The sequence below is a fragment of the Pygocentrus nattereri genome, chromosome 26 (genome assembly GCF_015220715.1).
Source record: "Pygocentrus nattereri isolate fPygNat1 chromosome 26, fPygNat1.pri, whole genome shotgun sequence".
Lineage (NCBI taxonomy): Eukaryota > Metazoa > Chordata > Actinopteri > Characiformes > Serrasalmidae > Pygocentrus > Pygocentrus nattereri.
In genome coordinates, this window is record NC_051236.1 from 31242497 (window position 1) to 31258018 (window position 15522).

Genomic DNA, 15522 nt, shown 5'->3' on the forward strand with positions numbered 1-15522 from the left:
CTTTTCTGTTTTTTTTTTACACACACTTCTTTTCTACACACACACACACACACACACACACACACACAGATACACAAACACAGTAGTTAATCCAACTATTGTTTCGTTGAAATGTACAAATTAAAGTGAACATTTTCTTAATGTAATCTAATTATTTAAAAACAAAAATATTACAAAAAAATGTATATAAAAACATATTACAAACTGCACATCCATAAACCAGGTATTCTAGCCATATTGTGACCCTGTCAGTAATGCTGGTAATCCAAGAATTGTAAAAAAATTTAAACAGTGGAAAACAAAGGTAAAGACAGAGAGAGAAAATAAAGACATAGAGAGAGAGAGAGAGAGAGAGAGAGAGAGAGAGAGAGAGAGAGGGGAAGAGGGAAATTAATTACTCATTCACTAAGTAACTTGCTTTTCTCTTCTTATATTTATTTTAACTGCTTTGGTGAACATTTAATATTCATGCATATGAATCAGGATATGGAAAGAAATACAGAGAGAATAATGGTGCCACAGAGAATTCTTTGAGTGATGCCAGAAGAACCACCATTGGTTCCCTAAAGATGTGTGAATGTGTTTTAAAAACCTCTACACAATTTCCTGTACTAATATAAGGCTCTAAAAAGTTCTACACAGTCACACATAAAACTAATCTGTAAGCTTCGTATGAGAAAGTGTAGTTGAAGTTTGGACCCTTGTGTAGACCTCTGACTTGCGTTTACATTAGCAGGCGACAGAGCGACAGGCCACCAATCATTTCTTATAGTAGAAGGCAATCTGTAGCTACCATGTAGCAACAAGCTCCATGGCAACAGGGCACCAAATGACAAATATAGTTGAGATTTTCTCAACTTTATGCAAATTAAGTACGATGCAACAAAGCGACAAAGCTCAATCATAGACAGGGGTTCCGTGGTGCCCAGCCTCTGCTCTTTGAATTTTTTTTATATTTCCAATAAAATCACACAAGTTGACATTAAAACTTGTAAACCTATATAAAATCCATGCAGCCAGCTTTGGTTCTAAAACTAGGAAACTGTGTTAACCTGAGAAAAATCACTTGATTTTTCATGTTCAGGTTCATGTGAACCTGTTGAAAATTGAATCATTGTTAGTGATAAGTACATACTGCTGAAACTTATTTTGTCTACTTATAACAGAAATCCACAGCTTTCTTTCTTGAGTAAATTAGACAAATGTTATTACTTGCAATAATCTACACAAAACAATGCAATTAATTTTGATTCATTATTTTAATCTTCCAAGCTTCATCAACAGCATCCCATGAGCAGCCCTGCTGTAAGACCACAGGTTTGGCTCTGGCTAGTGAGCTCATGCGTCTCGAACTCATTCAGGTGGTTCTGGTCCACTGTGTGTGCAGCGTGTTTGTTCTGTCCTTCTGTAATCACAGTCCAGCCGCGCTCCGCCAGCCTCCTGTCACATCAATCACTCGCTTGTTTATTTGCAAGCCTCATTATGTTAGCTTGGCATCTGCCCTCCCTCTCCTTCTCTCTCCCTTACAACCACCTACCCCCCCATCCCACAACCCCCCCACTCCGGTCTGTCCTCTTCTTCTCCCTTGGCCTGCACCAGGCCCACAGCAGGAAAACAACATGCAGCAGATCCTGCTCATTCAGAAAGGCCACAGCACTTTGGTGTTTACTCTGATCCAACGCAACTGATTTGACTTCATAATTAACCCTCCAAGCTCCCCTATGGTGAATACTTCAGTTGAAATATTTTGTTTAATTATTTCTCTCTCGTATCTCATTTAAACAAGAAATGCTGTGGAAATTGTGTTTGCAGCAGTGACAAACCATGAGTCTTAGAGCTAGGCCTTCAGTTTGGGCAAAAAAATAGGAAATAAAAAGCACATCGACACATAGTAATATGTTAGCGTTAGTTTATTTCAAGCTTGTGACAGACCATAAGATATGTTTTCTGCTACTAACACCTGACTAAAACCCACTGGTCAGGCTACTGCTACTACTGCTTTACTTGTACCAGCACAACACACACTAACACACCTCCTGTCACTGTAGTGTTGAGACTGATCCACCACCCAGATAATACCTGCTCTGTGGGGGTCCTGACCATTGACGACCAGGGTTAAAGGGGGCTAACAAAGTATGGAGACAAACAAGCGGACTGCAGTCTGTACTTGTTGATCTATAAAGTGCAAGTATATGGTAAATGGACCCAATAAAATGGCCAATGAGTGCAGATACAAAGGTTTATTTAATGAAGTGGCCAGTCAGAGTACAGTAACTTTACAAGACAAGGCAAAAACATTCCTTACTTCTAAAGTAAGTGAATGTAAAAAAAATGTATTCACTTCTATTGGTTCATTATCATGAAAGATTCATACAATGTAAAGCTCATCTTCTGTGTTCAAATGATAGAGCAAATTGATATGGAGAAACATTTTTTTTGGACAGTGGCAATACAATAGAAAATGGCAGTAAAAAACATTCTTATGACCTTCTGTGTTTGTCATAAGATCTGTCACACATTTTTGTGAATCTGGCTCCTGGTCTTGTTCTGTATGGCTGTAGGATCTCACGTGACTGTTGTGCCACTGCAAAAGTCGTGTTGCTTCAGCAGTGCAGAAGCACGTCTCCCTTATTCCCATCCCACTGTTCAAATTAATCACACCAGCCTTGAAAAAGACAGAAGCCTTCTGAAAGACCCTTCCCTGGATATGAACTGCTTCTAAAAGAAAAATTCTAATGTGCCTCTTCTTCCCCACCCCCATGCGCTACACATTTCTGAGTTATTCTTTGCTCTAACACACTCCTAAAGGGGTTGATAATTGTCTGGTGTGTTGAATCAGGTGCATTAAAGCAGGGAAGGCACAAAAATATGTGTGGGGTCCCCAGTGCTGGATGTGAGAGTCACTGTTCTGCTGCAGTTAGACTAGGGCAGCATGACAGATTTTTCAGCAAGAAAAACACAAGGATTTAAACAAAGATATTTACAGACATTCCCAGGGTACTGGGTCAATGAACAACCATTTTCTGTTTGAATAATTCTCAGTGCTATATTGCTAAACTAAACGTTCTTTCACACTAACCTTGTCTGGTGTGGACCTATCAAACTTTTCTTTACTTCAGTCTGTTTTGATGTGGGAGCACTACACGCGTATTCAGGTCTACACCAAAGAACTGATCCATGCATCAAAAATCACAGTTAGTGTGAACACTACTTTTATGATAGTCCAGTGCACATCAGTGCTGAATTGTCTGCATGATCTGTCAGTTTTTACATTTTACTCTTTACAAACACCATCATAACAAAGAGAACCTTTTGATTTGGCACATGGATTATTGGCCAAGTATAATTGACCTGACTGGTTACATTTAAATTGACCAAACTATTTTTTTTGTTCTGCCTCTGGAGGTGTTGTGCCACCTCTTGTAGAGAACCATGATTATTAGAGCTAAGCCTTCCATTCAGGTCATACCAGTCAAATCTCTGTCTTGATAACGCCTTTATAATAAGGCTAATTTCTGCTAGCACCCCTAAAGGATTTCCTTTAAGCTAACATACTACTATTATGCACATGAATACTTTATGCACATGAGCACATTTTTTCAGCCATTTTATGGACATTTGAAGTTTATAAAAGAAACTTATTTTATTTTATTTGGTTTATTTGAAGCTTGTGACAGATAGTAGTATATATTCTGCTTTGTATTTTTTACAGAGACTCTTTCATGAAAGAGGCCAGGCTACTGAAACCCATTGGTCAGGCTACTGCTTTTTTTCACATCACCTTGACATTTCTAGGCCTGCCAAAAAGCCTGAAATAGCACTTGTGTTTTCTCACAAAATTGGTCACACCCATTGTAATTGAAAACATGATTGGTTAATTCCACTACTAGAAAACTGCTACTACTCCAGAAATTTCATCACTATGATTTGCATTTGATTGTTTATTTGTTACGTTGTTGTGTATACAGCCAGGTTTGGCAGAGAGATCCACAGTTGTTGATGTCAAATCAAGTGTAAAAAGTCAGAAGTGCAGAATCAAGTCTGTTGATACAGAATGAAAAATCTGAGCTGCAAAATTATATAATTATGGAGCTACATTTAAATAGTAAAGCAGAACAACAAAAATAACTCGGCTTCTAAGGGTCAGAAGCAGCAATGCATCATCTCACTATAAATGTTTCCTGAGCTACAACCTGGCTGTGATACACTGACCCTGTTATGACTTCTTACACTCATGAAAGAGACCTTTTTAGCTGCATACACGTCACTGTGGATACAGATGAAATGGTGAGACAGTTCTCATCTGAATAGCACACTCTAAACATTGAAAAACACTGAATTAAATGTAACATCATCATGCACATAGTGTCCTGTCTTTATATACTAACTGCCTGCATTGCACTTCTACTCCTGTATTACTCACAAACATTATAGGTCACAAGGTGTACAATTATAGACTGTAGCCCATCTGTTGCTGCACAACTTATTAGCCACCCTCAAAAATATTTATAATTGATCAGTTTCTGACCATAGACATACACAGCTTATATTTTTACAGTGCCATGAAAAAAGTGTTAAATTTAACTTGTCTTGTTGTTGAACTCAACTACACTTGAACTTTAGGTTACAGATGACTGGTCATTCTCCTGTAGGATTTTCTGGTAGAGAACAGAATTGATGGTTCCCTCAATTATGAGTCAAGCAAAGCCTGAAACAGCAAAGCATCCCCACACTATCACACTACCACCACCACATCTGACTGTTAGTGTTTCTAGAGGAAGGCTAAGGCTGGGTTAGCTTCACCAGATGTAGTGCCCCTTTACTGAACACTATTCTAAAAGGCTTAAGGGTCATTAAGGTGTCTTCCCCTTAGTCTGCAGCGGTTTTCCCCTTGCACCTCTCCAAAGGATACCATCTGCTGTGTTGAAAGTGGTCCAACACCCAAAAATATCCAATCAAAAAATGTACTAGTGTTCAGAAACTGATTATAAATGAATGGCTAGTATAAATGGCTATTCTCTAACTGTGCACCAGCAAGGCAGAGCTACAAACGAGTTGTTTCTAATAGTGACCAGTGAGATAATTAACTCTTGGTTGGCAATGAATCAAAGAAACACCATTATATGTTGAATGATCAGGAAAGTGGTACAGCCACTTAGATGGGCTGTGCACTTCAGCTTGTTGACCTTCACATGTCTCTTACAGAAAAGCACTGACCGGGAACTTTGTGTCTGATTGGAAAACAACCCCATGATAAATGTTTCAGTTCAGAGCATGCCGAAGAATAGCGAGTGAGCAATCTTCTGTTTATCTTGGCCAGCCAGGGACTGATACTGAGAGACTGAGAAATGAAACGCATGGAGAAATTCTATGGAAAGTGTTCACATTATAGTTGTCAATTTATACCACATTTGCATTTGTAAATCAAAGAAGAGATACACTTTTGTCCACAGAAATGCACTTCCACCAGATTACAACTGCACGTGAGTGCAAGGTAACCAATGCTAAAATTTAACTTAGAGGAGTAGAAAGCACTTCAATATTGGTCTGTGAATCAATGGAATTTTTAGTTATCCGACATCAGCATCTCACCTACTAATGCTGCTATGCTGAATGCAGTCAAATCCTCACTGCAGTGCTCCAACATGTAGTGTAAAGCCTTGCCTTTATTGCAGCAAAGGAGGACAAATTCCTGATTGATACCTTTGATTTCAGAAGGAAATGGATGAGCACATGTCAACAAACCTTCAGACATGTAGTGTATTTTCTCATAATGTGAACTGGATGAAAGGTTTTGTGCATTTTTGCCATGTTTTCATATTTTTTAAACCATCTTCTTTCTGAAGGTCTCGAAGAGCTCTTTTGATCTAGGCTAGATGATTCCCTGATCTCCAATAACAAAGAGCAAAGCAGACACAATCTCTGAGGTTTAAATAAAATAGGTTTCTCCAGGGTATTGACTAATGGTGTTCTTGAAGAAATGATTTATATAGGCACACTTACTTTTTCCACATAAGGAAATTTCAATTATATATAAAAGATGAGGCGGCACGGTGGCGTGGTGGGTAGCACTGTCGCCTCACAGTGAGGAGGGCCTGGGTTCGATTCCCCGGCCGGGCAACCAGGGTCCTCTCTGTGTGGAGTCTGCATGTTCTCCCCGTGTTTGCGTGGGTTTCCTCCGGGTTCTCCGGTTTCCTCCCAAAGACATGCAGTCAGGCCAATTGGGTGTGCTAAATTGTCCCTAGGTGTGAGTATGTCTGTGTCTGTCTGTCTGCCCTGCGATGGACTGGCGACCTGTCCAGGGTGTATCCTGCCTTCCGCACGAAGACTGCTGGGATAGGCTCCAGCTCCCCCCTGCGACCCTGACGGAGAAGCGGCTTAGAAAATGGATGGATGGATGGATATAAAAGATGACAAAAATGTGAATTTTAGGTGTCACTTGTTGAATTCACCTATCAACATAAAAGTCACAACTTAAACGGTGTAGCAGTTACATTCTTGCAATTTCAGGCACCAAAGTGTAACTGCTGCTCTCTTTAAAGTAGGACAAAAATTAGCAAAAAGGCAGTACATGATCAGTCAAGACATTTTATGTTTTACATGAAGATTTTGGCAGGCATGTTGACATATAGTTTACCTTATAGCATTTTCACAGTGACTCAGTAGAGAGGTGTAATACAGAGCTGCCACCACTATTTTATTTTTCTAACAAATAAATTAGATTGGCATGCTTATTCAAAGTCATGAAATTGCACCCCCCCCCCCCCCCCATTGGAAATCAAAATGTGATTGGGTAATTCCTCTGTAACTTCATAGTTGCATTAGAACATCTCTTCTTGAAGTTGCTCCTAGAAATCATTAGGCCTGCTCTAAGGAACTCCTCTAAAGAAACCTAAAGATAATGATAAATCACTTTTAAACATAGCATTTTTTTTTGGTCATAAACTTTGCTCATTGTACCTTTAACATGTTAACTTTGACAGCCCTAGTCTTACATTCTTTGGCTTGACATTAGCTTTTGTTTGTGCTTGTAAAAAAACAATAAACAGAGCTTGAAAAAACATGTTGGGGGTGGGAGGGGTGAGTTGACTCAGCACTTAATCCCCATGGTGACCCACTGACCCAGAAGGGGTGTTTGAGGAAGGTATTGCAGAACACCTTGTTTTAATGCCTGTCTGATATATACATCGTCCAGTCCACGACGGGCCAGAGCAATCAAGCCCCAATCCATTAGGCACGATGTTTTCTGAAGAGAGATGTGTCATTGTGAAGTGGCCGAGCTGGCTCACTTTCAAGGTTTAACCTTTTAGGGGCGACTGATTGTTGCAAGAAGGTTAAACACCACATTAACATGCATTAAAATATTAAATTATGGGTCCATTTAGTATATGAGAGAAAAACAACAACATAAAAAAGGCTTTTAAAATTATGAAGGCAATTGATGAAGGAGGTGGGGGGAAACAGAGGAGGAAATTGGTCACTTCTCAGGGTGATGTGGGGGGGAGGGTTGAAAATGTCTTTGAAATGGCTATGCTGGACATAGAGTTGGCTCATGGTAAAAGTGGGAGGGTTCTGATAATGCAGGGTTAATGAACTGATAGAGACGGCCAAGGCTTTACAATTTTGCCAAACTCACCCAGTAGTGTGGAATGAAAGAATTAGTGTGTGAGTGAAATTCCCCTTGATGCAGAATTTTAGATGTCTGAAGCTCGCGCAGATTGCTGAAAATTAGTTTTAGTGGTGTTTCACCTAAAAGGAGGTTCAAAGGGAACGAATGAGGTGAAAAGAAAGAAACTCTAACCCTAACGCCCCCTACAGAAACTACTTTCTTTGTAAAATGGCCTGCGTAGAGACACAGGAGAAACATTTCTGCTCAGCATCATTTTTCCATTTACACAGATTAAAAGTACATCATTGTAGCTTGCTGTTTTTTCTCTTTTTTGAGCTTGCTACAGTATTAGCTGATAAATGATGTTGAGCTGTGAAAACAGTGCATGGTGGAGAGAATACACAGCAGAAGTATTCCTCAGAGAGAGCAGCTCTATTGATTTAGACGTGCTGCGGTATATGAGGCGGTTGACGGTTTTGTGCTATTGACAGGAAGAGAGCTCTAAATGTCTGGCCTTATAACTCTCTTACTAATACACAGCCACAATCTTTTTTGCAGAATAAAAGCAATTAGCCCTGTGAGATTAAGGGAGTAAAAATGCATCAATGAATTAATCAGAAGGTGGTGATTCAACTGTGCCAGATTAGGAAGCTTTGAATCAATTACACACACACACACACACACGCGCACACACACACACACACACACACATTTTCTAAGGTGCTTATCCTACCAGGTCACAAGGGGTGCTGGAGCCTGTCCTAGCAGTCATTGGGTGGAAGACATAGATATACACATTTGCACACACTCACACCTAGGGGTCATTTAATGTCTCTAGTCAGCCTAACTGCATGTCTTTGTATTCAGTGAACTGCATTCACTGCAGTTTTTAAAAACAATTCAGCCAAATTGTGCCAAAAGTGGAGATTTTGAATTAAACTATGGTGAAATCCGAGATTTCAGGATGCATTAAATAATTTTCTGAATAACTGAATTAAATCATGGTGAAACTTGTTGAAAAATTGTTATTTGAGTCAATCGAAATGGAGAAATGGGAAATTTCCTGATTCAATGAATCATTACCAAGAAAATTGTAAACAAATTGAAAAAAGTTGCTGATAAGAGGTTAAATTTCATGATGCACTGAATACATTTCTAAAGAATTAAATGGACTTACCCCTTGGTGTTTTCTTGGATTTCATGTTGCACTGAGTAATTTCCTAAACAATGCTAATGAATGGAACTGATTTGAAAAGTGAGGTTTCAGGATGTGCTGCATCATTTCCTTAGTAACTAAAGAAACCATATGAAACAAATCATGGTGAAATTTGATTGTTCATTTAATGATTGTTAAATCACTTTCTAGAAAATCAAAAGCTAATTGAATCACAGTGAAAGCTGCAATGTCATTATGCATTGAGTTATTTCCTAAATCCTTGAATGGAATTGAATCATGTTGAAATCTGAGGGTTCGTATGGCATCATCAACAAATTGAATCATTCAGTAAATCATCCATTGAATTCAGTATGTATTGCATCATTTCCTAAATAACCGATTTAAATCATGGTTAAATTTGAACAGAATGTTTTGAATTGATGCCTATTGCAACCAAACACATCCTGCACATACCATACCAAACCCCCCCCCCCCAACATACGCACCCATGCACTTTGCTACACACACACACACACACACACACACACACACAAACGTACATGCCTACAAACACATTGCTACTGCCCTATTTGGCACAGGAGAGACAGACAGACAGACAGACAGAGAGACAGACAGGCAGGCAGAGAGAGAGAGAGAGAGACAGACAGACAGAAAGAGAGAGCAAGAGAGAGTAGATGTGATGTCACTCTGAATCTTCATCACAGAGCAGGTGAGGAGAGATAAATGTCAGAGAACGCTTCAGTGAAAAAAAGCAACAACTCTCTGTGCTCAACCAGGCCAGAGCCACTCAGCCCCCCCAACCCCCCCCCCCCCCCCCCCCCCCCCAACACAACACACACTCGCGAGATGCCCTTCGGTTAATACATGGCCACATTACCCACAGCTCACACACACACACACACACACACACACACACACACACACACACACACACACACACACACACACAGAGGGATGCACATGCATGCAGCAATGCTGTTTTTACAGAAAGTTTTTGTTCACTTCTTTATTTAGCTAAATGACATGGCCATCGTGGCTTGAAAAAGACATCTTAAATAAAAATGTAAATTAAATGTTTATAAGTATATGTGGATATTAGGCAGATGAGGACACAGCATAGACAGAGCCATGTTGTTTGTTTGTATACAATATCAGGATGTAATGTCAAAGATATGATGAATATGGGGCAGTTGTGGGCTGGAAGTTAGGGATCCAGCCTCGTGACTGGAAGGTTGCGGGTTCGATCCCCAGAGCCGACAGCACATGACTGAGGTGTCCTTGAGCAAGACACCTAACCCCCAACTGCTCCCCAGGCGCTGCGGATTGCCCACCGCTCCGGGCAAGTGTGCTCACTGCCCCCTAGTGTGTGTGTGCTCACTAGTGTGTATGTGGTGGTTCACTTCACGGATGGGTTAAATGCAGAGGTGAAATTTCCCCGTTGTGGGACTAATAGGGTCTCTTAATATGTATACTATATGGTACCCATGTGTAATATTATTATGTCCTATATATATTATACAAATGTAATGCATTATACAAATGGTGTTATAAATCCACAGTATTGTACAAAACTCCTGGGCAATCAAGCAGATTGTTTAAGACAGTATCTGAACAATAAGTACTGTTTTTGCTTGTAAAAAGAATTTATCATCTTAGCATTTGATGTCTTATGAGTTGGTAGGAAGAACACAAGTTTGTTTCCAAATTTTTTCTCAGCTCCATCAGGCACATAGATTTGCTAAATTTAATCAGCGCACCGGATTCAGTTTATGAAGCGCTAACTGAGCCAAATCAGAAGCTGGGCGATGACTACAAATAATACTGTGCTTCTTCACGAAGAGGTTTGGAAATGGTTAAATGAAAGCATTGATGTAAATAACATCATCACTATTTGTATGTGTGTTTGAATTAACTGTAATATTAGGGGAAAGATAAGATAAGATAAGATAAGACAAGATAAGATAAGATAAGATAAGATAAGATAAGATAAGATAAGATAAGATAAGATAAGATAAGATAATCCTTTATTAGTCCCACAGCGGGGAAATTCACAATATTACAGCAGCAGCAGAGTAACAGGAGTAAGGCACTCAGTAATAGAAACGGGAAACAGTATAAACCTTATCAACATTATAAATAATAAAAATTAAAGCTAAATCTCTAGACTTTTTACAACAAAATAAGTATAATAATAAAATAAATAAAATAAGAGTTGCATAGAAATCTGTATTGCACTTATGAACATATTGCACAATGAAAAATGTTCGCATTCTGAATGTAAGTGTATATTGTATGTGTGTATATATTGTGTGTGTGTGTGTGTGTGTGTGTGTGGTCTACTGGGAGCAGTGCTGGTTGAACAGTCTCACAGCAGCAGGAAGGAAGGACCTGCGATAGCGCTGCTTCACACACTTGGGGTGAAGGAGCCGGTCACTAAAGGAACTGCCCAGTGCTGCCAGAGTCTCATGCATGGGGTGGGAGTCGTTCTCCAGCATGGATGCTAGCTTGTTCAGCATCCTCCTTTCTCCCACCACCTGCGCTGGGTCTAGAGGAGTCCCTAGGACTGAGCCGGCCCTCCTGATCAGTTTGTCCAGTTTCTGGGCCTAGGGCACGATTTCCCCAAAGCATCATAGCACAAAGATGATTCTTAAATGGTAGAGCAAGCATCTCACTGAAAACTTTGTCTACCAGTTAAGATGATCTTAACACTAAGATGCTTTTGAGAAACTGGTCCAGATAACCAACAGCATTTTTAACAGAAGTACTACAAAAGGGAACACACGTCTGCACATTCTAATGTATAATTACTATTTGTTCTCTAAATTTAAGATAAAACACAAAATGTCACCCATGCAAATGTTATTTCACATTATATTTTATGTTTGATTTTTTTAGCATGTAAAGCTAAATAGAAATAATAAATGGAAATTGTACACTAATATTTCCAGATTTCAAGTTCAACTCTATTTGTTGAAACTTTGCAAAATGTTTTCGTAGTGACAATTGTCACTAATTTTGAATGTAACTCATAGACAGTGGCCAGTACAGAAATAGCAAACACAACTTTGAACAGTTGTACACTCATAAAATCATGATATTTTTCAATAAAACACAAACAAATTACTTAATTGCAATTACATTTCATTAGTGACAAATATTATTGTTACACCTCATTTTCATTCTTTGGGACACATTTACTTAAACTGCTGTCCATGTGGCCATGAGGGACAGGGATGCAGTCTCACTTCCTGCTCTAAAATGCAGGATGTAGCTAAAATGTGTGTTTCTGTAGCAACAAGAAAATGTGGGACACAGCATTTTTTATTTTTAAAAAAATATACAAAAGATGTGTAAGTTTTATTTTTCAGAATTTAGCATTTTTGGTGTTAGGATTTCTCCCCAGTAAAGTACTCTATAAATGATAATTTGTATATATTTAGCTTATTAGTATTTCGATGAATGCATTGGGTTTAAATTAATCATACTATAATCCTTTTATATATCTAAGTTCTGAACACCTCATTGTTTTCTGAAATTACTGTCAGACTGCAGTTTGAACTAATTTGGTAGTACATATCTTTAATTATCTTTTAAGCCTACCCCTAACCTTAACCTCAGGTTATTTTTGTTTTTCTTCTGGTCCTGAAAACGTACAAAAACACACACACACACCTAAACACACTACAGTGACAGAATCAGGTGTCTAAAGCCAAGTGGCTGGTGGTGGCATTTTCCGTGGCTAATTAGCATTAATAAAGAGGCTGTTCCTTGTCGGTGTGTGTTTTATCCTGCTCATAAAGTCCCAGGGCGGCCGGTGGCGCAGGAGCTGCGGGAGAATCCGCCTGTCACACACGACAAGACAAAACACACTGCGGTGTCAAAGGCGTGCGGCTCGCGAGTGACAGATTGAGAAAAGCTGTCCCTCTGTCGACAGGCATGCTTCATTTTCAAATTAATAAATCTGAATAAAATATTTTAGCCTTCATTATGAGAGCTTCCTGCTTGACAGCTCTGCAGGCTGGGAGTGGGGGAAGATGGGGTGTGGGGGGGGCGGTATGGAGGGATAGAGGGGGTAGAAAAGGAGGGAAAAGGATGAGAACTGAGGAGAGAAAGTGGCACTGCTGGGGAGAACAGCTTGCTCCAAATCCACCTGGGCTTCAGCTTCACATTGTGATGTGGGGGCAGCATGCGGTAACTGTGTGTATGTGTATATATGTTTGTGTTAACGTGTCTAACAGTGTGTGCTGTGCATTAGTAACTGGTTACACTTTGTCATGTGTACATACTGTGTGTGTTATGTGATACAGCAGTGTGTGTCTCAAAATACAGAAATTCTGTAACTTACTTGATTCTAATGTTTACACAGTAAAGCGAGTAGTTAAATGGGGGATTCAGTGCTTGTGATGTAAACAAAGTAATTCAGAGTGTTTTGTTGAGAAATTCTTAATTGTATATAAACCTATCAAATATGATATCTTTATAGTGGTGGTAATAGTGAGCAGAAGTCATGACGTCAACTATGCATATACAGCTACGTATTTTATTTACTGTCCATAATAACCCGAAAATCTCCATGTTTTCTGTACTTTTGTGTGCCATGTTAATAATGATAAAATAGTGGTTTTCTTTGGATACTATTTTGCCTTACTTTTATTTTCCCTCAACATATCTCTCTGACATGAATATTTAATAAAAAATAAGTTTTAGGCCAAAACCTTTTACAAAGTTGTCATAAGACAATCTCTCAATCATCAGGCACCATATTCGCAACAATGCCATTACCTTAGAAGCATTAAAGGGGAATTTCACAGATTTTTCAAACATTCTCTGTAATTAAGTATTTTATATGTAAACAGTGTTATTCAGCATGGCTTAATGTAAAATGCTCCATTCCAAAAAATGAACAGAGTCAGAATTGTTCATAATGCTGGTGATAGGAACCAGATGTCTGAAGAGCATAATGCCTCTTAAAGCACCCTTACATAAATATGAAATGGTTACAGATACCCTGCTTGATGCCAGAGGCATTGTTTTACAATCGTTTTGAGATAAGGATTTGGACTAAAACTCTTTTTCTTTAGCGTGTTCATGGTAGAGGATTATATGGAGGGCACTGTGAGGCAACATGGTCCCTGATAAAAAAAAAAAAATTGTTTTCAGATTTTAAAAATATATTTATTTCTTTTTACTGTTATATTATTATAAACATCACATATGATGTTTGAAATCAAAAATCTAAATAAAATACTGAACATTTAAATTTCATTGCAAAAAAATTCTATAATTAGAACATTTAAATATGGCAAAATTCGCTTTAATAAAACTGTAAAATATATTGCATAAACGCAGCTGTCAAAAATAAGTAAATTGAATAAAAAAAGTGATGTGCACATTTGAAGTGAGTACATTCACTGCATTATTTTTAACAGTGTTGTGTTGTCCCAAAGAGCATTTGGATGGGATGGAATCCTCTCCACACCTGTCAGTCTCTCTGTTGTCGACAGTTACTCTCCATTGTCGACGAGTGGCAAAGCCACAGGGTCCCAGGGGCACCTGGCTAACACACAGCTCACACACCTGCATGAGCATATGGAGATAGTAATATAGCAGATTTCAAACACACATAACATACAGACTGCATAGAGCAACATATAAATCTCGCTTGTTCTGTTTCCACTTATTGTGGCTGACAATGGACGCCAAAGACAAAGACCGAACGATGTTTGGTTGGGTGTGCCATACCAGCATTTTAATGGTTAAAATAATCTAAAATGGTTTATGTTTATTCGCTCTGGTTCCTGCTATTTGTCAGGTCTTATTCCAGACAATGTAAGGACAGCTGTATTTGGAAATTTCATACTGAAATTGGAATGTTTGTGTTTGTCCGGTCAGTGTGCTGTGCTTTTATAATTCCAAACTGGAATGTTATTTCAATTACTACCAAAGCTAATATTCAATAATAATTCTTGCAGGGGTTCTGCAATTTAAAAGCATGTGATGAACATAGAGTAGCAGTCGAAAGCTAATGTTCAAAAATAATCAGAATGCTAAGTTAGGCTCATGCTTCAGTGAAGTCTGACACTCTTTATATATTCTAGCTATGTAGCTAGCTATACTACTGCCCTTTTACATGTTTTACTAGTTAGCTAGCAAGTTAGCTACCATGCATATTGTATTTTTTGAGTAAATAGTAATAGCAGATGGCGCAGAATTAGTTTAGGTACAAATGAGAGTGTGAGAAATTATGGAAAAGGTAGTTAGCAAGATTTCAACTTACCACCCAAAAAGAGCAGATAGCTATGCAAATATTAAAGGAACACTTGGCACAGGTAACATTACTCAACAGTCATTTGTAAACACATTTCTGTAAGTTACAAAATTAAACTAGTCAGTTAGATTTTTCCAATTGATAATGTTACTTTTATAATATATTTGTCTTTTTAAAAATGATCTTTTTTTAATTAAATTACTATATGTTTACTATATATTACTATATCTATCTATCTATCTATCTATCTATCTATCTATCTATCTATCTATCTATCTATCTATCTATCTATCCTGATATAGTGCATTAGCATTTCCAGCTGTTGAAAATATAGAGACAAAAGTTAGGACACTAAAACACTCTGAAGAAATGGATGGCGAAACACAAATTAGACATATGTTTACAAGGCTATGGCCAGCACTTCACACCAGAGGACCACTAGAGAGATTTGAGTTTAAGATTAAGATT